Source organism: Schistocerca piceifrons, chromosome 1 (assembly GCF_021461385.2).
Source record: "Schistocerca piceifrons isolate TAMUIC-IGC-003096 chromosome 1, iqSchPice1.1, whole genome shotgun sequence".
NCBI classification, from domain to species: Eukaryota; Metazoa; Arthropoda; class Insecta; order Orthoptera; family Acrididae; genus Schistocerca; species Schistocerca piceifrons.
Genome location: NC_060138.1, coordinates 1,220,659,651 through 1,220,675,599, shown reverse-complemented (window position 1 = coordinate 1,220,675,599; position 15,949 = coordinate 1,220,659,651). Strand labels below are relative to the sequence as shown.

The 15,949-nt window shown below is 43.5% G+C and overlaps 1 protein-coding gene across 1 annotated transcript in view; it reads right to left on the bottom strand.

Annotated features, from left to right (window-relative positions):
• The window catches only part of LOC124779529 (formin-like protein 14), a 189,695-nt gene that overhangs the window by 105,221 nt on the left and 68,525 nt on the right, over positions 1-15,949 (bottom strand). The window lies entirely within an intron of this gene.

The following is a 15,949-nucleotide window of genomic DNA, read 5'->3' as shown; positions in this document are numbered from 1 at the left end:
TCCACAACGTTGTGTTATGTGCGTTCTACTGATCCTAATCTGTATAAACGATTTATGAGACAACTTCAGCTGTCCTCTTAGATTTTCTGCAGATGATACTGAGGCTTACCGACCCGTAAAGTCAACAGAAGATCGAAAACAATTGCAAAATGATTCAGGCAAGATATCTTATGGTGCGCAAAGTGGAACTGGCTATAAATAATGAACTATATGGTGTCATCCACATAAGCACTAAAAGTAATCCGTTAAGTTTCGGTTACACGTTAAATCACACAAATACAAAGACTGTTGATTCAATTAAATATCTAATGATTACAGTTGCGAACAATTTAAACGGAAAAGATCACTCAGAACGTGTCGCAGGGAAGGCGATCCAAAGTCCTCGTTTTATTGGCCAATAACACATAGAAGATTCAACACACATATTAAAGAGACTGCCTACACAACGCTTGTTCGCTCTGACCTGGAAAAGTGCTGCTCTTTACTGGATTCTTACCAGATACTATTGACTGCGCGGTATGGGATCCTTAGAAGACAGAATCGACGGAGGGCATCGAAAAAGTTCGAAGAAGGGAAGCTAGTTCTGTATCACTGCGAAACAGGGGCGACAGTAACACGGATATGATACGCGAGTCAAGGGTGGCAGTAATTAAAACAAAGGCTTTGCGGCGAGATCTTTTCACGAAATTTCAATCACCAACTTTCCCCAGCCACGTGGAATTATTTTGTTGACGCCCAGCTTCATTTGAAATAATGATCATCGTGATAAAATACGAGAAATCAGAACTCGCACGGAAAGATTCATTTGTACCGCGCGCTCTTCGGGAGTGGAACGGTCTAGTCGTCGAACCGTCTGCTAGGCACTTAAGTGTGAACTGCAGTAGAGTCCTATAGATGTAGATGTTCCAAAATCACGTTTCACAGAATAATTTTCTTTCGGGCTACATCCTGTTCCAGACTTTAGTCTTAGTTTTCAAAATCTCATCACTGTACTCTTTACATATGTGATTCAGAAAAATCGTTTGCAAAACAAAAATAGGGATAATTCTGTCTTACGTAAGGGTGTATATAGACACAGAGTGCGATGTAAGTCGATACTGCGGAACATCGATAGAAATGTGCACATATTTCAGCATAATTATTGGGTACTGCACCGGATTGATGGTCTGAGAAATCCAGTCTTTATAATTTTACTCACTGATGATGACAATAATAGTTACTACGCTTGAGAAACTTCTAAAAATGTTGTAATGTTATCCACTGAACCACCTGAAAACCCGCGAAAGAGACCGTGAAAGGCAATAAAGGTGACTGAAAGAAATAATTGTTTTAATTTGTCTTTATATCACGAACAGTTGCTGTTTCCAAATCATGGTCCAACGTCAACAACATAAGACTCTTCATTACTCGCATTTTAAGTATCACACCTATTCTTACTGTATCAGCCTCAGCCTTTTGTGTTGTTTTAGCATTTTATATGCAAAGCTCTCAATATATTTCTATATCTGGAAAACTTTGATGAACAGTCTAGTTTAGAATATAGCACACAAGGCTACCTCGATTTCACTGTATGCCTTAAACAAGTTACCCAAGCAACCCGCAACAAATTTTCTTTAACTGTGCTGACAATTCAGTAAACGTTATTGAGGATTAAAAATAGCTGTGTAGATAGCAGCATGGGTGAGACAGGGAGAAAAGTATATCCTGCGGACTGGCAAGCGGAAGCGCAGGGTATGCTTTCCGGGACCCTGTGTTGAAAGCACCCTCCCCCAGTAGTGACGGGCGGCGTGGAGTGTCCGCCAGGAATAGCTTCTCCAAACATTAAAGGCGCCGCCGTCCCGGACGACCGGCGACGTATTTATATCTCCCCAGGCTAAGGCAATACAGTGCAGTCGGAAGGCGGGCTGTGCGTATGAGGAAAATATTATCACGTCGAAACCACAATCGAGTCCAAATCCGAAGGCAGAGTCAATGAAGTTCTCAAAGCATGATCAGTACCGACACCAACCTACAGCCAGAGCGTAACTGTACTCCTGGAAGAAGAGTGCAGCTATTTATATAAATATCGAATATTTCAGAACATACACACATTACAAACGTAAGACGGTCCAAGAGCATTCCTGAAATCATAATTACTAAATAAAAATGAAATGATCGTATGGCATTGTTGGCCGGGAGGCCCCATGCGGGGAAGTTCGGCCGCCGTATTGCAAGTCCTTTTTAGTTGACGCCACTTCGGCGACTTGCAAGTCAATGATGATGAAATGATGATGAACACACAACACCCAGTCATCACGAGGCAGAGAAAATCCCTGACCCCGCCGGGAATCGAACCCGGGACCCCGTGCGCAGGAAGCGAGAACGCTACCGCAAGACCACGAGCGAAAATATATGCTAAATAAAAAATAATTGCTGATGATCGAGTTTGAAGTGGAGATTCGCAGCACACCAACTAGTGAAGGTAAACACTACGCCACACAGCGTAATCCATAGCTCGTTGCAGTATTACGCTCATTAGACAACTTGTAGTTCTGTGTCGTTCATATTCAAGGGATACGCGATATAAAGAATGTCATCCTACGAATTCAGTGAAATGGAACGATCATAAAGCCTCAGTCGCAGACTTAGGTTCATTGGTAGAATACTAAGGAAGTGCTATTAGTCTACAAAGAAGATTGCTTACAAATCCCTGGTGAGAGCCTTCCTAGAATATTGCTCAAGGGTGTGGAACCAGCACCAAATTAAGACAAGCAGGACTTATTGAACGCACACAAAGAAGGGCAGCTCGCATGATCACGTCACAGGTTTGTTTGATACTTGGGAGAGTGTCGCAGAGATGCTCAAAGAACCGCAACTGGCAAATGTCTGAAGACAGGAACAAATTATCTCGTGAAAGCCTACGCAGTAAATGGTTCAAATGGCTCTGAGCACTATGGGACTCAACATCTTAGGTCATAAGTCCCCTAGAACTTAGAACTACTTCAACCTAACTAACCTCAGGACATCACACACACGCATGCCCGAGGCAGGATTCGAACCTGCGACCGTAGCAGCCTCGCGGTTCCGGACTGCAGCGCCAGAACCGCACGGCCACCGCGGCCGGCCCTACGCAGTAAGTTTCAATAAAAAAATTTAAACGGCGAATCTAGGAACATACTATAATCTCCTACGTATCGCTTCCTTAAGGAACAGGAAAACAAGTTACACTAACAAGGGGAGGCCGCCAATTGTGAAATTCAGATTCGATTCATACTGCGCATAATAAAAGCTCATGGCCAGAGGTGTAATGTGGCAAAGCACCAAGATGCACTTCTCAGCCGTTGTCGAGAAAATCGACAGTTAAAAGAAACGGTTGTTGTGAAATACTCTCTACGATTACTAATTTTGTATAGCGCCGTGGCGCAGCGGTAAGCGCTCGGGTTCGTAAGCCGAAGGTCGCCGGATCGAATCTCGCGCCATGCAACTTTTTTTTTAGTATGGCGCGAGATTCGATCCGGCGACCTTCGGATTACGAACCCGAAGTTCTATATATATATATATATATATATATATATATATATATATATATATATATATATATATATATTTGAATTACAAAAAACAAATACTAAAAAAAAAGTTGCATGGCGCGAGATTCGATCCGGCGACCTTCGGATTACGAACCCGAGCGCTTATATACAACAATTATGCATATAATAAGTTGTTGAAAGTCGTTTGTCGTGGAAAAACTGGCGACTTCGAACATCATTATGTTTTCCGCAAACAAAGTTGTATTTCACAAATGTTATTAATTATCTTCATAATGTTATACACGTATAGTTAACGGAAGACGTAGAAACGATATTCCGAAACGAATACGTATAGCGTAAGTCAAACGTTCGAATTAGAATAGAGACACCACGAACACAAATTTGCTGTGGCAGGTATGAAATATAAACTCCGTTACTCGCTCTTTACACTTGAAGGACAGATATTGAATGGGCCGAAACTAGCAGCCGCATAATAGTGTAGTTGCGTGCTAACTTCGAAAGAAGGTAGATGCGGTCCCTAGCGCAACTTATAACATCGTCGAAAATCAGTGCGGACAGGAGAGCTTTGGTACACCCTGTTAAAAAAAAAGGGGAAAAATGGAGGCGGTACAATTGGAGAGCGATCCGCCTTCACCAACATGCATAAGCAATTCATTAATAGTATATATATATATATATAAATTACAAAAAACTAATAATAAAAAAAAAGTTGCATGGCGCGAGATTCGATCCGGTGACCTTCGGATTACGAACCCGAGCGCTTACCGCTGCGCCACGACGCTGTAGAAAATTATTAATCGTAGAGAGTATTTCACCGCAACGGTTTCTTTTAACTGTCGATTTTCTCGACGACGGCTGAGAAGTGCATCTTGGTGCTTTGTCACATTACACCTTTGGCCATGAGCTTTTATTATGCGCAGTATGAATCGAATCTGAATTTCACAATTGGCGGCCTCCCCTTGTAAATGAAGACTTGAAATAAAACAAGCTCTAAGTGCCAAACTCATGAATTTGCGGCAAATGAGTTTACTGGGTAGTTAATAGTCACAATTGCACTACTGATGTGTTGTTACTTGAAAGTTAAGCATGGTGTGAATGCAGTGCCAAAGGGAAATTACAAACATTGTATTGAAATAGCATAAAAATTTTACTGAAAATGGAATGAAAAGCTCTAAATGATATAGTTCAATACTCATCAAAAACTTAGAAAAGTTCATTCCGTTTTTTTTAAAACTATAAGTGGTCATTATCTATCAGGTACTGCATCATTTCAATCAAATATTTGCTCTTTTCTTCACAAATGTCGCAGGTAACATCCAGGACAGGTAGCTGCATTTTCTTGTGTTCTGCATTCGTACACCTTTCCTCAAAGCAGGGATACCTTTCCAGGCCTCGGTTTCATTTAAGCTTCTCCTGGTCTTAACTAGATGAGGCTTATGTTTGTCAAATCACAGCCATTGTACTTCAGCACACTGGGCTCGCATTCTGGAGGACGACGGTTCAATCCCGCGTCCGGCCATCTTGATTTAGGTTTTCCGTGATTTCCCTAAATCGCTCCAGGCAATTGCCGGGATGGTTCCTTTGAAAGGGCACGGCCGACTTCCTTCCATAATCCGATGAGACCGATGACCTCGCTGTTTGGTCTCTTCCGCCAAACAACCCATTGTACTTCAGATATGTTTAGACTTGCTGTGTTTATGTTACAATCTGATGCTTTCTTGAAATCTAAGGAATCAGAAGCATTCATGTTACTGAGGATAAAGAGCTTTATTTGACTTGATTGCTTTATAGTGTCCTTTACATATTCTGGAACAATACATTTGGTAGCTCAAGAACAAACAGTCTGTCTAATTGTGTTGTAGGTTAGCGATCAGTAATGAGACTGCTACAAGACTGACCTCATGGTGTGGCGTCACAGAAGCTTCAAATATCCAATGTTGTGGTTTTATCCCCAGATGACTGGTACAAGGAACGTTCACCTGCCATGTGACACGCATTTTTTCAGGATTATTTGCAACGCATTTCAGCTTCTGATCTTTAACATGTCTCGTACAATTATTGCGTTCTTTTTGTTAAAAATATTTAAAATAACTGAGAATTGAAAGAGCTATCAAAAACTCTGACCCAAATGATTTTTTTTAGAAACGAGCTAGAGGAGTTTTTTTTTACATTGCCAGCTCAAAGCTGCCTGTAAACTTCGTGATCACAAGAGCCCCCTATGTAATATGTGTGTTGAAGCCTGCAAAAAATACGGAAATCTTTAAACTAGGACTCTTGATTTACGTCCATTTGTTGCTGCTGGTCACATCCGTACAACAGTGATGCAAATATTAGAGTGCAACTTGATCTTATCCATTGTGTTTGAAATAATTTCGACCATAGTAATTCGTGTCGGGACAGATGGAAGGACATTTTCTCCCTGACTGTTAAAGACAAAAATATGAATTCTTTTCAACGGCACTGACGTCATCTGTGCAGATGAGTCCCGGAAGACGGCCCATGTTCTTCACAGCTGTAACACAGTTTACTGAAGGATGCACTTCTGCGAAATAGATGGGGAAACGTGAAAGAGTCTCTGGCGAAACGGAACTTTATGACGACAGAGAACTCACGGTTCAGTTTAAAGAGAGTCCAAGCGCAATATGAAACTGGCGGAGACTGATATGTCATCCTGACAAGCCTCGGTAAACATCTGTGAGTACTGGAAGGCTGCCATCTCAGTCTGTCATCACAAAACGTTGACTGCGAAGAGCGAGTGCCTTGCTTTTCAGAATCACAGTCAGATTTACAGGACGCTTGACTTAGTACGTAGTTAACGTTTCTCTCCAACGGTTGCGGCTAGGAACATTCAGCTCCAAGCCGTGATATTTCTGTCCCGGGGACATTTGTCCGTTACGAATGCAGAATTCCTCCACAGCAATTCCGCTTCTACGTTCCTATTAAAGTCTGTCAACCAACAGTTTGATTTCAACAGCTTGTTGCAGGCTACTCACAACACTGCTGGAGTAGCTGCGCTCCACAACTTCCTCCGAGCTTCGATTCCTCTCACGGAGGCCGTTGCATGCGAGGCTATGCAGATTAGTCTTCATTTTCATACATTCACCTCAAGCCACTGTTTCGTGGGTGGAGGACGGTATTTTATCCAGATAATAAGTGCATCTTACAACAATGTATCAATTCCACGTTGATCTCATAGCAACATGCACTTAAGAATTTCAAGCAGTCAAAGATGGTATGCCACAGGGTTCTGTTTTGAGTCCTCTGTTTTTTCTGGTACATAAATGAGCCATCTGCATTCCAATAAGATGCAAATTTAGTCCTTGTTTGCAGGTGATACAAGTATAGAATGAAAAAACATCACCAGTTCTTCTACTGAAGAGGCAGCTAATGAACTATGTGAAAAACATATGAACACGTACACAGTTCTAGAGACTTCCTCCCCACTTGTTGATATGGTGCCCACGGCATTTGTCCCGGGTTCTTTGGCCGACGTTTGTCAATTTTTTGACGTGTCACCAAACCAACCCTCGGTTTGATGACAGCTACATTAATTTTCATCTTGCTCTTCGAAAGTTCTCTCTCTCTCTCTTTTTCCCCTACCCCTACCGAGCGAGGTGGCGCAGGGGTTAGCACACTGGACTCGCATTCGGAAGGACGACGGTTCAAACCCACGTCCGGCCATACTGGTTTAGGTTTTCCGTGATGTTCCTAAATCACTTCAGGCAAATGCCGGGATGGTTCCCTTGAAAGGGCATAGCAGGCTTCCTTCCCCATCCTTCCCTAATCCGATGGGACCGATGACCTCGCTGTTTGGTCCCTATCTCCCAAACCAACAACCAACCATCTTTTTCCCCTGAGTGGTTTGAGCAGCCCGTCACAACATTCTGTCCTCTTTATTTCAGAATAGCACTTGCACAAACGTTCTCAAATAGGAGTTGGAAGTAGTTCTGTCCCTGTCTCCCTCTACAACTACCTCCAGTATTATGTAATTTATTTCCTAATGATTATAACTGCGTGCTGGGCCCGGATTCGAAGCTGTGACCTTTGCCTTTCACGGGCAAGTGCTCTACCGACTGAGCTGTTCAGGTTACACCCACAACCCGCCCTCACATCTTCACTTCCGCCGGTACCTCACCTCCTACCTCTCGGTCTTCATAGCCTTTCTCCTGTGTACCTTGCAGGAGGACTAGCACTACTTGAAGAAAGGATAAAGAGGAGTAATGGCTTAGCTACAGCCTAGGGCATTGTTTCCAGAATGAATTTTTCACTCTGCAGCGGAGCGTGTGCTGATTTGAAACAGTGCACAAGGACTGAATCAGTGCTCACTCCGCTGCAGAGTGAAAGTTCATTCTGTCCCCTGATGTCTTCACAGATGTCCTATCATCGAGTCCCTTCTTCTAGTCAGTGTTTTCCAAATATTTCTATCCTCGCTGATTCTGCAGAGAAGCTCATTCCTTACCATATCAGTCCGCCTAGTTTCAAACATTCTTCTGTTGCACCACATCTCAAACATTTCCACTTTCTTCTTTTCCTGTTTCCCCACAGTTCCTGTTTCACTTGCATACAATGCTGTGCTCCAGACGTACAGCCTCAGAAATTACAATGAGGTGACAAAAGTCATGGGCTACCTCCCAACATCGTGTCAGACCTCATTCTGTCCGCTGTAGTGCAGCAGCTCCACGTGGCAAGGACCAACAAGTAGTTAGATGTCCCCTGCAGTCGTACTGAACCTAGCTGCCCCTGTAGCTGTTCATAATCGTGAAAGTGTTGCCGATGCAGGACATTGTGCACGTTCTGACCTCTCGATTATGTCCAGTAAATGTTTGATGCGATAAAGAGGCTTGTGTTGCTTTTTTTTTTTTTTTATCTTCAAGATATCACTCGTAAACATAAGTGTTGAAGTACTTCTATATCGAGATTCACTTTCCATTTTAAACGAGGTTTTGCCTAAGAAATGTGCTGATGTAACATTTTACTGCATCTAAAGCTAAACAGCAACAGCAGTCGTACAGCAGCCACGGTTAGAAGCGCTGAGAGCTATCTAGTGAATGAGAACGACGAGGCATTCAAGGCTGCGTGATTAGATGTAAATTGTCACAGATGGAGCTGAAGGACACCTCTTGGAAGACCAGAGCGTCGGGGCCCTGCGCCATTATTAAGCAATCGCGACGGAGCGGCTCCGTCCAGCTGCTAGCACCGCTCCATGCAGGGAGGAAAACAAACCTCCACACTTACTGCACGCTGGAGTTTTTCAGCTATGACGTTACGGTAATTGTTTCTCCGTGACAGATACTCTGAGTGACAAGGAGGATCCGGTTTCAATGCCCGATACCGCCAGGAATTTTTCCTTAATGGGAGGACTAGCAGGGGTTTCACTCGGATGCTAATAGAGGACCTGCTTGAACGAGAAGTGGCGGGTCTACTGTCCGGGAAGCTGACAACATACACTATGTGATCAAAAGTATCCAGACACCCCCCAAAACAAATATTTTTCATATTAGGTGCATTGTGCTGCCACCTACTGCCAGGTACTCCACATCAGCGTCCTCAGTAGTCATTAGACATCGTGAGAGAGCAGAATGGGGCGCTCAGCGGAACTCACGGACTTCGAACGCGGTCAGCTGATTGGGTGTCACTTGTGTCATACGTCTGTACGCGAGATTTCCACACTGTTAAACATCCCTAGGTCCGCTGTTTCCGATGTGATAGTGAAGTGGAAACGTGAAGGGACACGTACAGCACAAAAGCGTACAGGCCGACCTCGTCTGTGGACTGACAGAGACAGCCGAGAGTTCAAGAGGTTCGTAATGTGCAATAGGCAGACATAAATCCAGACCATCACACAGGAACTGCATCAGGATCCACTGCAAGTACTGTGACAGTTAGGCGGGAGGTCGGAAAACTTGGATTTCACGGTCGAGCTGCTGCTCATAAGCTACACATCACACCAGTAAATGCCAAACGACGCCTCGCTTGGTGTAAGGAGAGTAAATATTAGACGGTTGAACAGTGGAGAAATGTGTGGAGTGACGAATGACGGTACACAAAAAATGGTTCAAATGGCTCTGAGCACTATGGGACTTAACAGCTGTGGTCATCAGTCCCCTAGAACTTAGAACTACTTAAACCTAACTAACCTAAGGACATCACACACATCCATGCCCGAGACAGGATTCGACGGTACACAATTTGGTGATGTGATGACAGGGTGTGGATATGGCCAATGCCCGGTGAACGTCATCTGCCAGCTTGTGTAGAGCCAACAGTAAAATTCGGAGGCGGTGGTGTTATGGTGTGGTCGTGTTTTTCATGGAGGTGCATGCATCCCTTGTTGTTTAGCGTCGCACTGTCACAGCACAGGCCTACACTGATGTTTTAAGCACATTCTTGCTTTCCACTGTTGAAGAGCAATTCGAGAATGGCGATTACATCTATAAACGCGATCGAGCACCTGTTCATAATGCACGACCTGTGGCTGAGTGGTTACACGACAATAACATCCCTGTAATGGACTGGCCTGCACAGAGTCCTGACCTGAATCCTATAGAACACCTTTGGGATGTTTTGGAACGCCAACCTCGTGCCAGGCCTCATCGACCGACATCGATATCTCTCCTCAGCGCAGCACTTCGTGAAGAATGGGCTGCCATTCCCCAAGAAACCTTCCAGCGCCTGATTGAACGTATGCCTACGAGAGTGTAAGCTGTCATCAAGGCTAAGGTTGGACCAACACCATACTGAATTCCAGCATTGCCGATGGAGGGTGCCACAGTGTTAAAGTCTCAGTTGATCAGTTTATTTGAATATTTGGATAACTTTGCTCTATTAATCTGTTGTTACTTGCTTGAAGAATTCAGAGGAACTAAACTTATGTCATACGAATACTTGACTTAAATTTCAAGATCGTTTAACGTGTCCGACAATTATTCCTGGTTAGGTGAGACATTAAACATACATCTATGTTAAAGTTTTAAAGGACTGAGGCGCCTGTGTTGGCAACTGCGGGCAGGTGAACATTACACCAAGAGAGCCATCTGGTAGCCGAAAATATAAGTAGGTTACTTAACATTTAAAATATAGACAGCTGAATGTTAAGATGAACAGTATTTAGTACATGAACTAACAGGCAAAGTTTTATTTGACAGCAGCAGACATGGTAACTTCTTTTTTATGTAAAAGCTTAGATACACAGTTTGAAGACTGAAAACTGATTAACAATACTGTAGTATGACTAGGACCTCCCGTCGGGTAGACCGTTCGCCTGGTGCAGGTCTTTCGATTTGACGCCACTTCGGCGACCTGCGTCTCGATGGGGATGAAATGATGATGATTAGGACAACACAATACTTAGCACCTGAGCGGAGAAAATCTCCAGCCCAGCCAGTAATTGAACCCGGGCCCTTAGGATTGATATTCTGTCGCGCTCACTTTATTATTATTTTCTTTCTTTATTTTGTTCCGTGTTGCTCGTTGCGGTTGGTCTGGGCGGACGTCACATGACATCCGTTCAAGCTGATCGTTGATTCCTTTATTCAGTTTTTTTTATTACAGAGGGCCACCGCCTCTCTGAGAGAACACCCTGAGCTACTGTGCCGGTTTTATAAGGGGGATGAATGATGACGATGAAGACGACACAACACCCAGTCATCTCGGATCACTCAGCTACAGGGGGTGGCCATTAACAGTACCGTTAGTCAGCTTTCAGCCTTCAAACTGTATTCCTATGCTTTTACCTAAACAATAAGTTACAATGTCTGCTGCTGTCCAATAAAACTTTGCCTGTTAGTTCCTGTACTAAATACTGTTCACTTTAGTATTCAGCTGTCTATGTTTTAAATGTTAAGTAGCCTACTTATATTTACGGCTGCTAGATGGCACTCTTGGTGCAATGCTCACCTGCCCGCAGTTGCTAACTCGGACGCGTCAGTCTGTTGCTACCTGTGGCTTTATAAGTATGAGCAGCCCATAGTGGCTCGCGTTCCATGTATTCTTTTTTAAATTTTTGTGACTAAAGCCTTTCTCGCTTGATATTTATCTTCTACGTGACTTGTAGGTACTGTTTCTTTCCTTTCCTGTACTGTTAGCCACTACTTACACTTTTATATAAAAAAAATTTCCCGTAATTTTGTATTTATATTATAGGCCAATTTGAATATTTAATTGCTGATGAAAGCACTCATAGAAGTGTCGAAACCTGGTCAAAAGACTTTCATTTTGTGACCGAGGGTTGTAATTGCTTTAGCTTTAATATAGTATATGTAACCTATTATATACCCAGTTTGTTAGCTTCACTGTGTCGGCATTATCTTTGTGCACAGTAGACAAATACAAGGATAAATTACTTATTATTTTGTGAAAGCAACAAGCTTTGCACTCGTTCTTCTGATAGCAATACGATTTGGTTTTACTTGTTATTGTATGATGTCAACAAGCACTGCACTCGCTCGTCTTGCATCCCTAAGATTTGGTTTCATTAACTGAGGAGATTTGAGTCCACTTCCACTACATGTATGAATTGATCGTGGGCTGACATTAATTCACAATTTAACCAGCAGACTAGGAATTTTCAACAGTACTGACAAGAAGCGAAATACCCCAGCTAGAATGGCTAAAACTGAAAAGCGTGTTTTATAATACAAAGACGTGGCTTTTTACCACTATCTAGATCATGCTTCAGTAGATTTACGTACGGGGTGAACCAGAAGTCCACGGATAACCTTTCCGTGGTGGTATGATGGACCAAAACAACAAAAAAAGGGTGGGAAAAACGGGCTCTAAACTGAATACTTTACGAGCTATTAACACTTGTTCGTTTTCTAATGAACAAGTGCTAACAGCTCTTAAAGTATACATTTTAAGCTTGCTGTAGTATGATGTGTTTCACAGTATCGAAAATTAACACGTGCTCATAGCTCTTAAATAACACATTTTAGAGCTCTTGTTTGCCAGACAATTTTTTCTTCCACACAACCACCTCTGAAAGTTTGTAAGTGGAGTCCTGGTTCACCCTGAACTTGAGTTCCAGTACAGCACTCGTGGCTGCCGCATCGCGGTCGCGAAGTGGGGCCGAGGCAGTTCAGATAAGTTTTACAGTCCGACGATAATTTATGGATTTGTAGTTTTAGCTTGACGATGTCCACTATGGACAAACGGTAGTTACTGTTATCCTGAAGAAGGTTGGGTTATCCCGACTGAAACCTAGGTAAATTCTAGGTAAACGGTGCAACTGAGGTTGTTGATTATTGAAATTAAAATTAATTTACAGATGCAGTACTAGTACCGCCTGTGGTCGAAATTCAACCAGTGGTGTCGATATCATAAAAATATGACTGCGCATGACATGTTGCACTATCACAAGCAGAAGTTATTGGACCTCATCTATGATAAAAAAAAGTCTTGTATGTTAAAGTAACACACTCCACGTAAAACTGTGTCTGAAATTTTAGCCTCAGAACTGATCACAAGAAATGCTGCGTTGTTACTGTGAATATAATTGAAATAACTCTTTGATTTCTCTTTAATTGTTCGAGCATTTGAAGTTAGTCCTTTAAGCAGTGTGCTGAAAAATATCTTTTTGTGTTAACTGCTCAAATTAACATTTCCCTTGTGTCAACGCAATGTGAATGTCGTATCACGTAACCTCAGATGTAAATTCATCAACCTGCAGTTATGATTCTCAAACTTATTTGGAATTTTGTTCAGCGCACATTTAAATGTATCTTCTAAAACAGTAATAGAACTGTCGTTATCAACTGATGAGAGGCGCAATAGACGCTATGAAGATGACAGCGATCCAGTCTATTAAATTTTGTAAATGCCACAACAATCCCTAATCGGAAACATGTGCGATCAGAGACCCTTGTGGTATTTACAAACACTTAATATCCACATTATTCCTATTATTTTGTCTATGCATAAATTGCATCTATGTAGCCTTTCGTCTGTAGCGTTCTTCAGGGATGCATTGCCTACAACAAATATGTCGTAGCTATTCAGAATCAAGAAACTGAAAATTAGGAACTTACTTCAAATTGAGTGGTAACGGCGGCAAATGAACGCAAAGTTAGTTCCATTTACTATTAGACAAAAGTAAGCGAAGAAACGACGCCAGTAAACAACGTTTTGTACAGCCCTTGATACCTGCGAAGGCTTCGTTTTGTTTTCCAGTGTTGACCTTGGAGCTGACCGATATGCGTGTGTTACTGCAAATGAACCATTTGCAACACTGAAACATGAGCGACCCTAAAACGCAATTTCATGAAATGTTATTATTTTCGTGTGTCATACATACCATAGCACATGACTGGTACGCGGAGTAGAAGTTCGTAGCAGTGTGAGAGAAAGAGGGAAACTTTTCTCGTGTGTGTAAGTCTACTTCCCTTTATTCCTCTTAGCGGCTGAGTACACACGTCACTATTTTTGCACATCTGTAGCTAGGCACCTTTTTAATTATGTAACTTTCTTTTCGCCTTTTTGTACTGTGAGGTGGTAAAAGTCATGGTATGTTTCCTAATATCGTGTCGTACTTCCTTTTCCCCGTATTAGTGCAGTGTACCGACGTGGCATGGACTCAACAAGTCGTTGGAAGTGCTGCGGTAACGCTGAGCGTTGGGTTGGGTCGGATTGTTTGGGGGTAGAGATCAAATAGCGAGGTCATCGATCTCATCGGATTAGGGAAGGACGGCGAAGGAAGTCGGCCGTGCCCTTTCAAAGCAACCATCCCGGCATTTGCCTGGAGCGATTTAGGAAAATCACGGAAAACCTACATCAGGATGGCCGGACGCGGAATTGAGCCGTCGTCTTCCCGTTTGCGAGTCCAGTGTGCTAACCATTGCGCCACCTCACTCGGTAAACACTTGTCCATGTTGCCTCTATAGCCGTTCATTATGCAAAAATGTTGCCGGTGCAAGATTTTGTACTGAATGTGGTCTCCCGATTATGTCCCATAAATGTTCGATGGAATTCATGCCAGGCGATCTTGGTGGCGGAATCATTCGCTCGAATTGTCCACAATGTTCTTCAAACCAGCCGCGAACAATTGTGACCCGAACTGTCATCCATAAAAATTCCATAGTTGTTTGAGAAGTCCATGAATGGCTGCAAAACGTTTCCAAGTAGCCAAACATAACCATTTACAGTCAACGATCGGTTCAGTTGAACCAGAGCACCCAGTGCGTTCCGTGTAAACGCAGCCCGCGCCATTCATTATGCATCCATCACCAGCTTGCACAGTGCCTTGTAGACTACTTGCGCCCAGGGTTTCGTGGGGTCTGCGCAATACTCATCAGGTCTTACCAACTGAAATCGGAGACTCATCTGACCAGGCCACGGTTTTCCAGTAGTCAAGGGCCCAACTGATATGGTCAAGAGCCTACGAGAGGCGCTGCAGGCGATGTCGTGCTGTTAGCAAACGCACTCGCGTGGGGTGTCTGCTTCCATAGCCCATCAACGCCAAATTTCGCCACACTGCCTTAACGGAGACGTTCGTCCCATCTCCGACATTGATTACTGCGGTTATGTCACGCAGTGTTGCTTGTCTGGTAGCACTGACAACTCTAAACAAATGCCGCTGCTCTCGGTCGTTAAGTACAGGCAATCGGCCACTGTGTTGTTTGTGAGGTGAGGTGACGCATGCAATTTGACATTCTTGGAACTCTCTTGACACTGCGGAGCTCATAATATTGAACTGTCAAACTATCCCTGAAACTGAATGTCCCATGCGTCTAGCCCTAACTGCCATTACGCGTTCGAAGACTCTTAATTTCCGTCGTGCGGCCACGATCGCATGGGAAACTTTTTCACATGAATTACCTGAGTACAAGTGACAGCTGCCACAACGCACTGTCCTTATAAACATTATGTACGCCTTACCACCGCCGTCTGTACATGTGCAAATCGCTATCCCATGACTTTTGTCACCTCACTGTATAATTATAATTAAAAATCGATGCTTCACGGTATCCTTCTTGGAATAGATCAGTTAAACCATGAGTAGATTTCGCTTCCTGTACCTTCGAAACGCTATGTTTCTGTGACGCAATGAAAGCGATACGCGCTGGAGGATTTGGAGGCCATTTCTCCGCGTCGCATTGTGCGGGAGTAGTTAAGTAATTTCCGGGCAGACGCCTGGGCTGTCGTGCCCTGGCTGTGCCCTCCCCCCCTCGTTCCGCCTCTGTTTGGCGGGCCGTGCCTATGCGGCTGCCACGGTAGGGGCGCGCGTCGTAAAAGCCGGCAGCGCCGCCTCACACAACCGCCCGCGCTCTCTGATTTATGCAGCCGCGCCGTAGCTGTGAGCGAGTTCTTTGTTTTCGCCGCTTTGCCTTTAGGTGGCTGCTGTACCGCTATAGCTTCTCCTCTTGCAAAAAAAAAAAAAAAAAAAAAAAAAAAAAACCGCTACTCAAGACAAGGGCGTTCGCAGA